Source organism: Martes martes (assembly GCF_963455335.1).
Source record: "Martes martes genome assembly, chromosome: 11".
Classification (NCBI taxonomy): Eukaryota; Metazoa; Chordata; class Mammalia; order Carnivora; family Mustelidae; genus Martes; species Martes martes.
Genome location: NC_137899.1, coordinates 85,901,082 through 85,919,610, shown reverse-complemented (window position 1 = coordinate 85,919,610; position 18,529 = coordinate 85,901,082). Strand labels below are relative to the sequence as shown.

Sequence of the window (18,529 nt, the reverse complement as noted above, 5' to 3'; positions counted from 1 at the left end):
AAAGAAAGAAAGAAAGAAAGAAAGACAGAAATCCTAGAGAACAGAAGACCAGTAGATAAAACTTACACGGAGCAATTTCAGTTGAAACTAAGCTTTCCAAATATCATAAAGATTAAATGGACTTCGGGTAAGAAGTAAATTTCCTATCACTGGATGTGTTCAACGAGAGACTGATGGTCACCTAATTTGGGGGAGCAGAGGTGGCTTAAATGACTTAGAATCTGGTCCCACCCTGAGTTCCTAAAAATCATAAAATATTAGATAGCACCACAAAGCCTGGTAATAAGGCAAAATATAACATATGAATTTTGCAAGGCTTTTACAATCATTCAAAAAAGTACTGACTGCTTGTTATGCATCAAGCATAGAGGTCGGTAATAAACACTGTATCTACTATCATGAAGTTTTAGAATCTGGTGGGACAGACAGACATATATCAACCAATATACAAACAAATGTAAAATGACATGTACAGACATATATGGTAACGGAAAAGTGCAAAAATGAGGAAGGCCTGATAAAACTTCCTGAGGAAATTATGCTTGAGCAGAGACCTGAATACAATATATATGATTTTACTAGAAAGAGAAGAAAAGGAAAAGCTTTCCAGGCAGAAGGAATACCAATAGGAAAGGCTTTATTGGTTAGGGAAACATGACTGATACAAAATGAGTTCAAAGTTAGGTGCCACATTTAAAAGGTTTGTCTTCGGGGCACCTGGGTGGCTCAGCAGGTTAAGCCTCTGCCTTTGGCTCAGGTCACGGTCTCAGGGGTCCTGGGATCCAGCCCTGTATCAGGCTCTCCACTCAGCGGGAAGCCTGCTCCCCCTCCCCCCACCTGCCTCTCTGCCTACTTGTGATCTCTGTCAAATAAATAAATAAAATCTAAAAAAAAAAAAAAGCTTTGTCTTCATCCTAAATTCAATGGGGGGGGGGGAGACAGGGAACGACCAGAGCACTGTCCTTAGAAAAGACAATTCATTCTAGCTCCACTGAGGAGAATGGATTAAGACTCAGCCAGAGTGCATGCAAGTGGACCAGTTAGAGGTTATTCCAACAGTCCAAGAAAGAAATGATAGCAACTCAGAAGTGGTAATGGTGAAATGAAGAGGACAAATTGAGTTTAGAAAGTTAAATAAACAGGACTTGATGACAAAGGAAGACTAAAGTTTCTGTTCTGATAAACCAGATCAAACAGTGGTACTATTCACTGAGGTAAGCAAAAGTTGAACAGGAACAAGTTTGATAAGAGAATTTCATTTGCAGATGTAAGTGCATCTGAGACATCCAAGAAATGCCAATTAGGCCACTGGATATAGGGTTCTGAAACTCTGTTGGTAGGCTAAATCTGAGTATGCATATTTACACGGAATAACTGCACAAACTTTTTATCATTAAGGGACACCAGTCATTGTTATAAGGTGACCATTATTCTTAAAAAAAAGAAGATAACTTCAAAATCATGCTAAATCATTCTGAAGACAATCCATCTTGGTGGATTCTCAAGTTGGAATTAGCTACTATTCTCATATGTTTCAGATACAAAAACTGAAAACAAGTTTAAGAGGCAGTAAGTAAGTCTGTACTTTTAATTCCCAGATTCTCTACCTCTTGCTCTATCTACAAGATATTGATTTAAGCATTTTAACTGCCAAGCATAAAGTTTTTCTCCTAGAAAAGACACCAATCTTCAGAGTAAAAGGGAAGAGAATAAACAAATCAGACATTTTTCTTCTGACACACCTCCACAAGCTTTATACTACACTTGGTTGAAAATGACTAGATTGCTTTGGATATTGGTTGCTGTGCTAAGGAACTATTTACTCTAGATTTGCTTTCCATTCTGTATAAAAAACAAAACCAAACCAACTACCAGAAGTATTAAAGACAGAACTAAAGGAGAAGGCAGGAAAATTAGCTTTTATTACTAACTCTAAAAAGAACCCACTGTATAAATTAAGAAGTTAACTTTGAGAAATATCTAGTTATTTTTACATAAAATTAAAATTATATATACCACATGCTTGAGGGCAAGCATGAATGAGATTATATAGCATTTTATATTTATACATATACTTGTATTTTATATATATTAAACTCTTTTGAAATCCCCACAGATAATGTTTTTTAAAAACCAGGTATTTTTAACACTTTTGTATTATATTATTGCTGCTACTAATATCTAATTTGCTCTCAATAGGAATATAACAACTCAAAAGGTCCTAGGGTAAAATAAAAGAGCCAATATATACTGAGATAAATTTGTCCATTTTAGAAACTATCCTGCATGTAAAAATCTGAGCTCAGAAAGTATGAGGGCAGAGTGGGAGAAAAAAACGAGTTATTATGTGAATGAAATTGAGGTTAACCCAGGATTTAGCTTTCATTCTTCACTAAATAAGCTTTCACGAGCCAGCCCTTTCGCCCTTACTCCAAGTTACCCTTACCTCAGCAAAAACACATGGAGCACGAAACAGACAGCAAGCACTTACTGAACAAATATGCATTTGGAGAGAAACTTTTAAGTATCTTTTATATTTCTTTAAACAAATGGATTTACAACTGCTCCTTAAGAATACTGCAGGGCAAAAATAAATAGATGAATTACATACAATTAGACATTTCTGGTTCAAAACAGTATGCACAGTATTATTGCATTTATCATATACAGTGTATATGCATGCACATACTATAGATTGAGAAAAATATCTAGAACTATATATACTAAAATACTATCTTTGCATGGTATAATTATGAACATTTTAAATTTTCTTCTTTTTGCTTTTCTACAATGAACACATATACATGTCTTTTTAAGAAAATACCATATTTATTAACATGTCATAACAAAGACTCAGAATTAATTTGAGAATCAGAAATTTAGAATTTTTATTTAGAAGAAACTTTAGATACCATTTCTGTCCTCTTCATTTTTCAAGTGGGGTAACAGGCCCAGTGAGAATAAGTGACTTGCCTGCCCAAAATCTGAGAGAGAGCCTTTAGGGCCATAAGCATACTATCCATACTTATTGGGGTTGGGGGAAGGGGTTGGTTATAAAAATTAATGCATTTTCACTAAAGATAATTTTAAGTTTTAAGAAAGAAAATGAAAATCACTTCTATGCTTATAAACCAAAGATAACAACCATTGACTTTGGAGGGTTTTTCATTTGTTTTTAAAATTTCTCGGGGCACCTGGGTGGCTCAGTGGGTTAAAGCCTCTGTCTTCGGCTCAGGTCATGATCTCAGGGTCCTGGGATCGAGTCCTGCATCGGGCTCTCTGACCAGCAAGGAGCCTGCTTCTTCCTCTCTCCCTGCCTGCCTCTCTGCCTACTTGTGATCTCTGTCTGTCAAATAAATGAATAAAATCTTTTTTAAAAAAATTTCTCACTACAAAAATAATATATTTTCAATGCAAGAAAACTTTTAAAATATAAAACCAAAAATTAAGGAAAAGACAAAATTTTAACATTCAATCATATAACTGGTGATATCAAAATTATTTCTTCTTTAGACTTAGTACCTGAAGCCAGTTTTGGGGCAAGAGACTAGGTCCATGACAAGTGTTTTTAATTAGCAAACCTTGGTTGGTTCTTTAATTTGGGAATATTGTTACAAAGATCAATACTAAGAATTTTATTTCATAATTGTTTAATAAAAGACAAAGGACCAAAAAAAACCAAAACAAAACAAAAACACCCCACAACCACCACCACCAACAAAGGAAAAGATAAAATACTCCAGTTCTATTTAGGGATCTTCTTTGTAGATTAGTGAATATAAAGATAATCCACAAACACAGCTAATTATAAGTTCCATAACACTAATTTTCTGTTCAAGATTACTCAATATTAATTCATTGCTTTTATTTATTTGAGAGAGAGAAAGAGAGAACACTGGGGGGGAGGGAGCAGAGGGAGGAGCAAACTCCCCACTGAGCAAGGAGCTCAACTTAGAGCCTGATCTTGGGACTACAGGATCATGACAGGAGTCCAAGGTAGACCTTAAGGACTAACCCACCCAGGTGCTCCTTTCTTTCCTTTTATTTATTTTTTTAAAGACTTATTTGATAGAGAGAGTACAGGAGGGAGGGGCAGACAACTAGGGAAAGAGAGTCTCAAGAAAACTCCCGGGCAGACAACTAGGGAAAGAGAGTCTCAAGAAAACTCCCTGCTGAGCCAGACAACAGACTCTAGGACCCTGAGGTCATGCCCTGAGCCAAAATCTGGAGTCAGAGGCTTAACTGAGCCACGGAGGCAACACCATTCATTGCTCTCTTGTATTTACCAACACTTTTATAGCGTATTCCATAAAACATTGCTGGCATTAATTATAGAAAAAACAAATTATGAACAAATATATTTATAAAAACAAGCTAATCAAACTCGTAAGTTACTGAACCATCATAAACTCAATTAGCAAGACATTTAAAAAAACTATTTCATCTTTATCTTGTCCTTTTAAAATTCCTACCGTCTGGGACACCTGGGTGGCTCAGTCAGTTAAGCGTCTGCCTTCAATCAGGTCATGATCCCAGGGTTCTGAGATCAAGTCCTGACCAGGGCTCCTCGCTCAGGGGGGAGCCTGCTTTTCCCTCTGCCTGCCATTCCACCTACTGGTGCACTCACGCCCATACTCTCACTCTCTGATAAATTAAAAAGAAATTCCTACCTTCTATATACTTTATAATACACACAAATGTATTAGTACAATAGCACAGGAACATCATTTATAAATAAATGTAATTCAGAATGTGTGCTCAAAATTTTTACTTGTATGGATGACCATCAAAAGTTGGAGATCGCTGTCCCAGAACCTAGGGCTTGGCCAACAAAACAGTCTCCTAATCTAATTTCAAAGATGCAAAAATCACAGGAAGTAAAAATGACTGATTATCTAAAATTTCAGAATAAGCGGCACCAACCTGGGTGGCTCAGTCCTGGGATGGAGCCTTGAATTGGGCTCCCTGCTCAGTGGAGTCTCCTTCTCCCTCTCCCCAACTCCCTGCTTGTGCTCTCTTTCAAATAAATAAAATTTAGAAGTAAAATAAATAAAATTACAGAATGAAATTATTTTAGAATAAATAAGTTCTAATATGAAACATCATTAAAAACTTGCTTAAATTTTTCAAAAAAGATTTTATTTATTTATTTGACAGAGAGAGAGATCACAAGTAGACAGAGAGGCAGGCGGGGGGTGGGGGGGGAGCAGGCTCCCTGCTGAGCAGAGAGCCCCATGCGGGGCTCGATCCCAGGAACCTGAGATCATGACCTGAGCTGAAGGCAGAGGCTTAACCCTCTGAGCCACCCAGGCGCCCCAAAAATTTGCTTAAAATTTTAAATAAATAAATTTTAGATATTTTAGATTTTATTAATAACTTAAGAAATTTGAACACTAGCTATTTGTTAGCATGAAACCATCATAGATCTCAACACATTCAGTAACCGTCATACTTCAGAAAGACCCTGTAAAATAGGCCAACGGTATTTTCATTTCATGGTCAGAAAAATCAAGCAAGGAAAGAATGTCTTGTGCCAAATAACTAGACTGAAACATTTGTATATTTTAGAAAACTTCCAAAGTATGTAACTCCCAACTTAAACATTTTTAAGTACTATCTATGAACCACTTAGCTTTCTTTTAAAACTCATTCTCTCTTTAAAACAATAGTAATTTGGGGGCACCTAGGTGGCTCAGTGGGTTAAAGCTTCGGTCTTCAGCTCAGGTCATGATCCCAAGGTCCTGGGCTCAAGCCCCGCATCTGGGTCTCTGCTCGGCGGGGAGCCTGCTTCCCCTTCTCTCTCTGCCTGCCTCTCTGCCTACTTGTGATCTCTGTCTGTCAAATAAATAAATAAAATCTAAAAAAAAAAAAAAAATAGTAATTTGATCGCCCACAAAGCCTACTGTATATAGTACATGAATAGATAGTCCTACACTAGTGTGAATTCTGAAGTATTAAAACAAAACAACAAAAAAACAAGGAATCCCAGACGACTTCGCAAGATTCTGAAATTGGTTAAGCTTTGCTTTGGTATTCCTCCCACCTTCCTTCTGGTGCTCTCAGTCCTATCTCCTGGAGGTGCCTCAGATCTCTCCAAAGTTCTTCACCTGAGACACTCACTCAAAATTTCCTCCCTTGGGTCTGTCCCAGTCAATCAAACTGACTAATTTCAGCCAACCAACACAACCAGTATTTGACATAATTAACTGAAAAGGCCCTTGATGTTTGTGTGTCAAGAACACTTTGAGAATTTCAGAAAAGTTATGGACCTTCTCCCCAGAAAAATTGCACAGGCACACATAAAAAACTTCTCGTACAAATGCAGGAGATCAGGGTTACGTGGCCAAAATATAATCCATGAGTCCCAGAACTATAAAACCCAAGTTAAAAACCCCTGAACTTAACATTTAAATATTACAAAACCTCAAAACTCTTCAAGAGGAATTTGCATTGACAAAAAACTTGGGATGCCTGGGTGGCTTAGTCTGTTGAGTGCCTGCCTTCTGCTCAGGTCATGATCCCAGGGTGTTCAGATGAGTCCCAAGCAAAGCTCCTTGCTCAGTGGGGAGCTTGCTTCTCTCTCTGCCTGACACTCCCCACTGCTTATGCTCTGACAAATAAATAAAATCTTAAAAAAAAAATGATAAACTCAAACATATTATACTATATACTCAAATCTATAAAATCTAATTGTTAGAATTGAAGTCTTTTCCCAAAGCTTTTATGCTATAATTCCCATAAGAGAAAGGGAAGAACAGAACCTATCATCTATTAAACTGGGTTTTATATACCTTACCCATATTCAATAATGCTCTAGAAATCTATTGTGTTCACTATCATGATTCCTGTCAAAACAATACACACGCACATTACATACACACACACTCAGAAAATGCCTTTTATCTCTTAATTGCCAAATCCAGTTTTCATCCCAATGAGCTCTCCCTAGGATTTCATGTTGCTAAATTTCCTGTTAAAATTCCCTTAACCCCTATCCTTAGCTTCTTCAAACCCATACTATTTATCTTATCTCTTTACCCATTCTTTTTCAACTTCCCTCATAGGCCCCTCTTCCTCCATTTGACCTTCAGATGTAGATGCTTGACAAGGTTGCCCTTAGCCTTCTCCTCAATCCTGATATTATAGTCTTTTGCAGTTTCTGTATGACATTATGCTAATGAATACAAATCTCTTAACTGATCCCTGCTTCCCCTTCTGCTCCAGCCCAAATCTGTCAATAGGGAGCTACTTGACAGATCTTGATTCCCACATCTAGAATCATACCCTATCACCTTCTTTGTCAAATTCTGTTCTTCCAATACAACCTCTATCTTAACTAAAGGCATCATCACTCATTAATGAAATATAATCTCTGAACTCCCCCCATTCTCTTCCCATTCAGGTCACAACCACATCAGCTTCATTTTCACTACTCCTCAAACACAGCAAAATCCACTTGCTATTCCTCAGACTATCAATGCCCTTCCTCTAACCTCTTCTCCATCAGAGGAAACAGTTAATCACTTTTCCAAGTCCTACTTAAAGATCTCCTACAGTCTTCCCTAACCTCACTTATTCTCCCACATCACTCACCCCTGCCTCTATAATTCCACACCAATCTTTATTTTACTTCTCAACAAGCTATATCATAGTTAGTCCAGCCCCTATCTTTCTCCTTTAGTAGACAAGGCCTGCGGTTTACTTGTTACTGTAGCACTTAACACATGCCTGGACTATAGTATGTCTTTGATCAGTGACTGGTGAATGAATAGCAAAACTCCAAAGTAAGGACAGAGTTAAGGTTATATCTCACTGAAGGGTGTACCTTATCCCCTTTTGAACATAAAACAAGAATTGAGTCCCCTAGTCCCTCATTCCCCACTTCTAGTCCAATGCTTAGTTTTAAGCAATGTTTCATGGGGACATTTCCTCACTTCCTCTTGTTCTTTGTAGGGTTAGTTGCCAGCCTAACCACATTAGCATTCAGGAGCAGCAACAAAACAGACTCTCCAAGTTCTAAAAAGCAAGACTTTACAATTACCAATAGTAATACAAGTTCCTTTTGAAAAATAGTCTTAACGTTTATGCATACAAACTTCATTCTTCATAATTCTGAAAAAGGCTTGGCATAGTTTACCCAACAGGCACCATTTAAGAGTTATTAAGAAAATGTCCATTTAAACCGTCAGCCAATATCACTCTCTCAAATAAATAAATCTTAAAAAAAAAATACATGCCCCAAATTCCAGTGATCATCCCAATCTATAAAACTAGAATCTTTTATCAGAATCACTTACTTTTTCCCCTCTTCTCCCCACCAACTTTCCCAAAACATACACACATACACACACACACACACACACACACACACATCCACACACCCCTCTCTTAACAAACCTGGTTTCCTCAAGAAATTATCTGATGTCTCAGTAACAGTTTGATAAAGCAGGCTACAAGGTCTGGGATTCTGGAGGAGATCCCATATGGTACAATTATCTTCTAAGAGACTACTTTTGGTGACAGAATACAGATTTGTCTCAAGGGATCACAAATGTGGTAGGATTGCCTTATTTGCCTCCTAGTTTTTTTGTTTTTGTCTTTCAAGAATATACTAAAAGCTCTCTTTAAACGTGTATTTCTGACTTTTCAGTTCATATAAATGTTCACATTTCAGGCACACAGACATGGTGAAAAGGCAAAAAAAAAAAAAAAAAAGACCATATGATGAAATGTGTTTGAAGCTTCAATAACTAAACTGCACTGAGTGGGATCATAAACTCATTAGCCTAATTCTGAACTGCACTTCAGAAAAAATATATATTCCAAGGCATATATATTCCACTTATTTTTCTTGAGCAGTCAAAAACTCTTCTCATTTTCCAAGTTTGTACATATTACATCAAAATAACTTCAGACAAAGCAGTCTTGTTGCTTCAAGATTAAAAGTTTCCAACAGCTCAATGTGGTTGTAATCTTCTGGAAACACCTGAAGTTGATTTGTCTCACCTCCTTTTACTATTTCTCTTCCAGCCCATTCACCTTAGAATATTGATGGATAAAAGTTCTAACTGAAAAGCCCAAAAAGTGAATAACCCACCCCCTAGCTAATAAGAAAAGAACTATGATATACAATGCACAAAAATTAACATGTATCCAGAGTCTCAAAACAAAACAAAACAAAACAAAACCAAACCAATGACTGGACTTGGTCTAAATAAAATGTTTCTAAAATAAGCTTAACAAGTAGGTTTCTTTTTCATTGCAGTTTTACTAAACCTTTATGGAAAATTGTATTTGGATAAGCTCAAGCTGAAAATACTAGTTTTAGCTCTTAAGGAAAACATGAAAGAACAGAGAAAATTTTCTAAAACTTTTTCTTTTTTAACAAAAGATTGGCATTTAAGACTGATTTTCCAAATACAATACACACACGTAACTATATAATTAATACGTATCACACAAAGTCACACACATTTAAATTCAAGTATCACATTTCCTAGACTAATTATAACCCGAGAGAGGGTGCACTGAAATTCTTGAGGTTAGAGTAGACACTTCTGAGACTCAACAACCCAGAGTTCCCGCTTTACACTCCAATTTTTCACAGTGGCACTAAGTGGATGAACAAGCCCACTGCAGCACAAAGCACTGGGGTTGCCTAAAGAGATCTAACAGAAGCTGAACATATGCAATAACTTCCTGTTCTCCAGAGGACTGGAGGGTGTGTTTCTAAAGGCTGACAATTCATAGCTCTTCCAAAAACCAAAAGTATGTCTTTTCAAATACTTGTGAAAAAAATTTTAATTCCAAGAATTAACTGTTCATCATTATTACTCCCCAAAAATTTACTGAATGCCTTGCTATATATAAGAGGTATAAAAAATTTAATCCCAGACCATAAGCAGTTTATATTTCCCTTAAAACAGTCACCCATTTGTGATTACTTCACATAAAATACTTCTTGAAGACAACCCAGGGGTCTTCTTGAACTCACAGTATACAGGCAATGCAAAATTCAGGTATTTAAATCACAGGGAGTTTGTCTTCCGCTCCCTAACAAAATTAGAAATGGATGTATACTTGTGATTTAATAATAACAAGAAACCTACAATTTTGGGTCCCATCAATACATGAATTGGGAGGGAAACTTGAAATCCTTTCTTCTTTAATCCCTTTTAGATGTGGACAATGGCTCTCAGTATTTGCTACTCTTAGAGTTACTTCCTAAACCCAGGAGCTAAGTCTCCTCAAACCTGGTAAGAAATCTATTTTCATGAAAACTCCTGGCTTGAGCATGATTTCTTTTTTCTTTCTTTCTTTCCTTTTTTTTTTTCCCCAGCTAAATGAGAATATGACCACTGACTACTAAGCAAAAAGTCATTTTCTCTCATATATGTTGAGTCTGAGATTGGAGGAGGGGAAAGGCTCATAGCAGAAAATCAAAGGATTTCAAAAAAGGATGTGCCAAAAGATGGTAAGCAATACTTATTAATCTGGTTGCTTTTTTTCTCTGTCATGGATTCAGTTGAAAGTCACATCTAATGCCTGACAGAATAAAAAAAAAATCCCTTGACACAAACAATTTTGCACACCCATGAGTAAGTATTACATGAGATAATTGTTTCCTCTTCTGCTCATAAAATAAGGAAATTACACTCATGGACAGATTCTAGTCATATTTTCACTACCTTAAGAGATAACACCTCAAGAACATTTAAACACAAATCTGGATACTAGTACTCAATTTTAAAAACAAAACAAAAAACCCCAGCATCTCCAAGGCTCTCCTCCCATCCTTCCTTGAGTGAAGAACCCAATAACTTACTCTTCAAAGTCAAAGTAAAAGGAATTTTTTTAAAAGGCTGGAAATAGGAAAAGGATCACAGTGGGCACAGATGATGCCCTGGGGGAAAAAAAGGTGAGATGGCGCATACCCATTCTCCTGTGAGCACTGTCCAAGCTGACAGGTTCACTCACACTGCCTTCACCTTAAAAGTTTCCCAATCCACTGTCTCTACACACTTAAGAAAACATGAATTTTGCTCTGACCACAAAAAGAATTAAGCACAACTGACACCAGCTCTTAAGTAAGCAATTAATACATTCTAATGTTTAAGAAAGGTTGGAGATAGGCAACAGCTCCTCCAACTGGCTGGAGATTACCATTTGAAGCCCTAAAAATATTAAGATTTTTAAACAACTCCAAGTTCTGATGGGCACAGTCAGATGCACTATAGAAACTTTGGCACCAGCAGCAACGACATAACAGGTGAGAAAGGCGGTGGACATCACTACACAGTGAGGTGGACAACATGCAGAGGCAAACCCTTGAGTTCCCCGAAAGGCTGGAGATGTGAAATAACACCCATGCACAAGGCCATCCAGAGCCCCTGTCTTTACAGTGGCAACAGTTTGGTTCCTTCCGAGGGTCGCGCCACTCCCCCTTCTCTTCACTCAGGGGACCACCACCCCAGGCACAGGAAGAACCGAGGCCCCTCCACCGGCAGCATCTCAGCTGAGGAAGAAAACACAATGTCGCTCCTTATTTCTGCGTACAAAAGGACTTTGCGCCCTCCTCCTCGAACTGCCGCCGCTGCCGCCCGGGGCCGCCTCCTAACTTGCAAGAAGGTGGGCAACGCGCCATATTCCAGCGTCCCCCAGTCTACCTGGGTAACAAGCCCACGCCACCCCGGCGGGAGGGAAGCTTCGGCGGCCGCCCGAAGAGCCAGCCTCCTCTCCTGCAGGAGACAGCGGCTCCCGCACCCCGGCCCTGCCCGCCGCGCCGCCCGCGGACCAGACCCGGGAAGGGCCGAGGGGGCGAGCGGGGAGCCGCGGCTCCGGTCCCGCGCAGCCCGCCCACCTCCCGCTCCCGGGCCCGGCGCGCTCTCCCGGACCTCCCGCTCCCGAGCCCGCGGGAAGGCCGGGCCCGGGCCCCGGGTTCTACGGTGGCGACGAGGCCGCGGCCCCCAGAGCCTCAGGCGGCGGGGGAGGCCGGAACCCTGGGGCTCTCGGGAGGGCAGCGCCTCCCTCCTGAGCCCGCCAGGACGCCTGGGGCCTACTGCGGCCTGCGCATCCTCGGGGTGGCGGTTTGACTGGGCCGGGCCAGGGCCCCCCGCCCGAGGCGGGCCGAATCCGGCGGGGGCCCAGGCCCGGAGCCGGGGGCGGCAGGGTGCAGGCTGCGGGGCGGGCCGGCCGGCCGGCGGGCGGGCGGCGTGTTGCGGCTGCGCCGGGGCTGAAATAGCTGGAGATTGCGCGGTAGGGCACTCACCTCAGAGCGGCTGCGCTACCGTGGGCCTGCGCCGTGGAGACTGCGACCGCGCCGGCTCCTCGCAGCCTCCTGCCACCAGCGGCAATGGCGAGCGCTGCCGCCTCTGCCGCCGCCGCCGCCGCCGAGGAGGGGGAGGGGAGGGAGAGGAGGCACGCACGCGACGCACGGGCTCAGCTTCCCCGCCCGGCGGCCGCCATGATGGGGAGGTCGGCGCTGCTTCAGGCGCGCCGGCCCGGAGGGGGCTTCGGGCGAGGATCCCTCCCGGCCCCCGCGGCCTCCTGGAGCCCACATTTAGCTTGAAAGGGTTGGTTGGGGCAGAAACCATGAAGGCAACTGGATTAGTCAAGTGTGGACTCTCGGGAGAGTGGCGCAGGCAGCCCAAGATGGTTGCTCATCTGGAAATAGTAACATTTCTCGCCCCCCAGCCCCGAGAATTATATCACCTCCTGAGCAAGCCTCGACAATTGGGAACGGGCTTCCCCGCATTTCCCTCAGCCTTGACAGTCGCATCTTCACCCTTTCTTTGGAACAACCTTTGTTTCCCGATTTCAAACCCTGCCCAGGTATTTAAAAGCAAAAATTTCTGCACAAAGCAATACATTAATTTATCCGCTCGTTCATTCGTTTGGCAAACATTTCTAGAGGGTCCTTTCTGTGCCACTTTTTTTCTGGGCACGCTGGAGAAGCACCTGTTAGACGAAGTCCTTGCTCTCAAGGAGTTTGTACGTTCTGTGCAGGGAGTCTGAAGCAAAAGGGACCCCCGCCCCCAGCAGGTGCCTGAGATGTAAAGGAGTGTGTAGCGGAAAAAAAATATAATGTTAGAGACATACAAGAGGTAGTTTCGTTCTTGGTTTTTAAAAGTGTGATTAGGAAACTACGTGCATCAGAATCACTAGGGGTGATTACTTAAATGCTGGGCCCCAATTGGTTGTCACCACAATCGTGGCTTGTTAGCCCAGGAAACTGCATTTTTAACAGCCCCCTTACTCACACTTTGTCCTGGTAATTCTCATGAACACCATAATTTAAGAACCATTGCGTCAGAATGCACGGTTGGTTCAGGCTACCAAATCATCTCTAATCAAGATGCTGCAAAAGACTTCATGGTCTCCCTGCCACCAGAACTGTCCTCTCCAATCCATTGTCTGCCCTATAGCGTGAGTGGTCTTTCAAAAAAGAAAATCATGTCACTTCCCTACTTAACAGGCTTAATAAGATCCCATTGCACATAAGTTAGAGCCCAAAATTCTTTGAGTTGGCTTCGGGGTCCTTGGTGATCTCACCCGGTTGCCATTTTGACCTCATCTGCCACAGACTTCTCCCTCAGGCTGCAGCCAAATCAGGAAGCTCTCAAGTCATACGTGGTGGGAAGTTCTCCTACCTCATAATTTTTGAAAGGGCTGCTTTCTCTGCATAGAACTTTCTTCTCCACTCTACAGCTTCTCGTCACCTGCCACTTCTTAAGGTGTCAACATTAATACCTTTTCCTCCAGGCGGCATTCTCGAATCCGCTCAGATTGACTGCTTTCGCTCTTTAATCCTCATACCCAGTCTTTATCATCTGTGCTTACTGAGCACTCACAATGTTTCAGGCCCTATTTTAAGTCCTTTACACACATCATCTCCTTTCTCATGCAGTTGTCAAGGAAGAGTGCATGAGGCAGGTATACTGTTATTATTACCTCATTTCGCAGGTAGAAAAAACAGGGGCATGTTGAGGTGAAGCCCAAACCCAGACAGTAAGAGGTCTGAAAGCCATCAGCTTGACCTCAGAGTTGTGCTCCTAACCATTACCAGCATTTTCACATTGCAGGTTGGTCCCCACTGAGGAAGCACAAAATGAACGTAGTGGGTCATGACCAACATTTCATAAAAGAAGTAGAAAATATCAGAGAGCATCAGACTTAGTAAGGCTCTTGTTTTGTGAAGCTTTTATTTGAGATATATAAATGTACGTACATGGGTTTGCGTATTTGTTCTGGATCATGATATAAAACACGTTTCTTACTGGATTACAGCTGCAAAAAGTTTGAAAGTACTGCGTTACTCTTTCTCCACAGCACTTCTCAGACCACGAATCGTCCATAATCCAGAAGCTGCAGGTGGGCAGGGATTTCATCTTGTTCGTGATTATATGCTAGCATCTCATGCAATGCCTGGTTCATAGTAGACCTTCAATAAGCATATAATGAGAGATCTCTGTGTCCACTCCCCTCAGACATGCAAGTTATTTTCTTAAGACAAATGAGCCTGTGAACCCCGGTTGCTCTGTCCAAAAGGCTCTTCATTCTGGATAACCAAAGATTCTAGAATCAGTCTCAGGAAAAAGGCAGAAAAATCTACTCTAAGAGATTAAAAGAACTGGATTCCAACAAAGTGATGGTGATCAACTTCAGCACAAGGAAGCCAGAAACTGCAGATTGGATAATGTCAGAAGACAATTCTATAAGGTAAGGTGTGGGTAGTAGTTGCATTAAGAAAGAAGGGATGACTTGGGGTGCCTGGCTGGCTTAGTCATTGGAGCGTGTGGCTCTTGGTCTCAGGATTGTGGGTTCAGCCCTGCCTAGAGAAGAAAGGAAAGGAAAGAAAAAAGAAAAGGAAGAGGGTGGAGAAAGAAAGGGAGTAAGAAGGGAGGGAAGGGAAGAAAGGAAGAAAGAAACAAACAGGGAGGGAGGAAGGAAGGGAGAAAGAGAGAGAGAGAAGGAAAAGAAGGAAGGAAGGAAGGGCAGACTGACTTAATCTTGGTGACCAGAGTGAGGATGAAAAGAAGCCTAGACCTTTGAGAATATATTGGGGGTTCATCAGCCCTGGCAATGCAGGAGATTTCCAAGTTGGCTTTGACTTCAATAAGCTGCTGGTCATTTGGGGGCACCTGGATGGCTCAGTTGGTTAAACATCTACCTTCAGCTCCAGTCATGATCTCAGGTCCTTGGGATCAAACCCCACGTAGGGCTCCCCACTCAGCGGGGCGTCTGCTTGTCCCTCTCCCTCTGCCCTTCACCCCGACTTGTGCTCTCGCTCTCTCAAATAAACAAAATCTTAAAAAAAAAAAAAAAAAAGAAGCTGCTGGTCATTTGACTGGCTGGTTATAGTGTGTGCTAAGAACCAAATGAGTGGTCCTACAGATAATAAACGTTCCAAGGTAATCAGAATTGAAGTTATGTGGGAAATTTCAGAGATATGTACCTTGATTTGGCCTTGAAGGCTGGGCAAGATTCTCATGCGCATAGAGCAGAAAGGTGAAGAAGACACTTTAACTGGGTGGATTATTGTGGGAGACTGAGCAGTAGGTGGAGGTGGGAGGCCTCCCAAGGGTGTTTAGTAAGTAAAGCAGTGAGGTAGGTCTCTGTTGGAGCAGCCAACATTCAGGCCTGTCCGAGCTGGTTTGCTCACTAGTGGGACACTTGACAGGAGCTGACTTGTGGGGAGGCTTTTAGCTATAGAAGGTAGTCTTCTAGTGTTGACTGTGTCCCTTGCGGTGGGGTGCAGGGGACAACAGGGGAAGAGATGAAGAAATATGGCTGAAGCAACAGTTTTCACAGGGGCCCTCCAGGAACCATGTGTAAGAGCCCCAAGAGAGTTAAAAGCACCAGCCTCCCCATTTCTACTTTGGAATGTGTGCGGCCCCAGCCCTATAAGGATTAACGGGAACCTGGAACTTTGTAAACAGTGCAAGGGAGTTTTGCCTCTTTGGGAGCAGTGAGGGCTGGCCCAGGCGGGGTCTGCATTGCCAGAGAACACTGGCCCCCACGACCACACTCTCGTGCTCTCATTGTACCATTGGTTTTGGAGTCAGACTCCAAGTTCAAAGCCTGGCCGTACTACTTCCTACCTATGAGACCTTGACAAGTTACTCAACATTTTAAGCCTCTGCTTCTCTGCCCAAGATGTGGAGGTTAAGAGATAATATAAGGACTCAGAGCAGAGCCTGGACCCAGGAAGCTCATAGTAAGCGCTGGGTATTATTAGCACTTCCCAGTTACCATTAATCATGCAAATTGCTTGGTACAAAATACAGGTACGGTAGATGTTGGCTGTTGTGGTGGTGATGATGATGAATAAGTATTTGTGAGCACAGGTAAATATCCCTGGAGAGTCCCCCCAAAGCTAGGGAGAGGATTCAAGGGATGCCAAGGCAAGGGATTTGTGAAAGGGAGCAGTGTGTTACAAGATTAGAAATATCAGGGTGAGTTTTTTTTATGCCTGAGAGTGGTTTGAGGGGGAAAAAGGATGGAAGAGATTGTTTACTGTTACTTTATTTAAATTAATATTTCTGTATATTAAGGTAACAACTTTTAGGGTGTCTGGGAGGCTCAGTCGGTTGAGCGTCTGACTCTTGATTTCAGTGCGGGTCATGATCTGAGTCATGAGATCAAGCCCCGTGTCGGGCTTCACACTCAGTGTGGAGTCTGCTTGAGATTCTCTGACCTCCTTCTGCCCCTCCTGCTTGTGCTCTCTCTCTCTCAAATAAATAATCTTAAAAAAAAAAAAGTAACAACTTTTAAAATCTATTTTTCTTTGAGCCTTTAAGCCGATTTCATCTATTTCAAAATCTGGGAAATTCTAACAGTCATTTTCAAAGGACCCTCTTCTCCCTGAACCTAGAATCTGTTGATGACCCTCATCATGTGTATTTCCTGCTTCAAACTGTTTCCCGAGTGTCTGTCCTGCCCGTGAGACTTTGAACTGTGACCAGGAGCTCCTCTGTAAGTTCGGTAAGTTAAAACCCGGCCTCATTGTCTTCCCTCCAAGCTGCTCCTCCTGTGGTCCCTGTCTCAATTAACAGTGTCTTTTGGATATAACATCTTAGAATCCTTTTCATATGATTTCTCAGGTCAATTCCACACATATTTATTGGGCAGCTCTCTGTACCCAATGCCAGACAGCTGGGGATACCGTGGGGCACACGGGCCTTATCCTTGAGAAAAGGCTGATTAACCCACCTTCAACTCAAATGGAATATACTACACTCCTTTAAATAACGCCTTCACTCACGTTATGTTGTTAAATAACTGCTAAACATTTTAAACTGCTCTTATATGCATAATGTATTTACTTTGCCTTTTAAACTATGTATTTAAATGCCTGATCTAACAAACAGGATGTCCTCATAGAAATAATAACAACAACAATAATTAACTTATTGAGCATTCACTAAAAGTCAGGTACTATTGCAAGCTCCTATATGAACTCATTGATTCCTTCCCAGCAATGTTATGAAATAGGTACTATAATTATACCTATTTTATACACAAGAAAGCTCAGACACAAGAAGTTTAAGTTACTCCTAGTCAGATATCTAGCAAACCTAATATATTTAAAATCTAATAAGCTTTAAAACCTAATATATTCAACTTTAAATATAGTGAATGTCAAACTCTCTCTCTTTTTTCTTAAAGATTTTATTTATTTATTTGAGAGAGAGAAAGGGAGAGGGAGCAAGCATGAGCCGGGGAGAAGGGCGGGGGGCAGAGGCACAGGCACAGGGAAGAGCAAACTCCCCGCTGAGCAGGAAGCCCAAAGTGGAGCTCGATCCCAAGACCCTGGGATCATGACCTGAGCCAAAGGCAGACACTTAACCAACAGAGCCGCCCAGGCGCCCCCTAAACTCTCTCCCTCTTTTTTTTTTTAAAGTAGGCTCCATGCCCAGTGTGGGGTTTGAATGCTGGACCCTGAGATTGAGAGTCACATGCTCTACCGCCTGAGCCAGCCAGGAACCCCCAAAGTCTCTTTCAATACCATTTTCAAACTAATAAAAATCTCTAATACAAGTCTGAAATCGATTACTGAATTACATATTTTACATTGGAATCACAAGGCTAATTTATCAGATTCTCTAATAAATTATCTACATTTTACAAACACTGAAAATACCAAATTAAACAGAATATTATTACAGTTAAGACAAAAATACAAGTTCTGTAGTTTTATTCCATCATACTCGTATTTAATTCTGAACATTTTTAGGATTAAATATTATTTATCATCCCCAGCTATTGAGGTCACTGCCTCAAGCCACAGGAGCTTGCCTCTGCAGGAGAATGGGGATTCCCATCTCAGCCGGCTGAGATTGCTTTTTGGCCAAGATGTATCAGAGGGATTCTTCTGCCACCACTGCAAACACATTAAGTCCTTAAGTCCCTTCAATGTAATGTATGTCAACAAAGTTCTCCTAGACCCTACCCCACCCCACGGATTAGATTCCCCTGGATGCCTAATCTAGTTCTTTCTGCACTTATTGATTAGGTTATGAGGTAGATA

At 41.6% G+C, this 18,529-nt stretch overlaps 1 protein-coding gene across 2 annotated transcripts in view; it reads right to left on the bottom strand.

The window, feature by feature from the left end:
- Positions 1 to 12,391, bottom strand: part of NRF1 (nuclear respiratory factor 1) — a 144,770-nt gene extending 132,379 nt beyond the window's left edge. The window contains exon 1 of one of the 2 annotated variants that reach the window (XM_080818006.1): positions 12,269 to 12,391. The gene's annotated coding sequence lies outside the window, so the exon portion shown is untranslated. The remainder of the gene's footprint in view (positions 1 to 12,268) is intronic. The other variant, XM_080818005.1, reaches the window with a different exon arrangement.
- Positions 12,392 to 18,529: the final 6,138 nt, after the last annotated feature.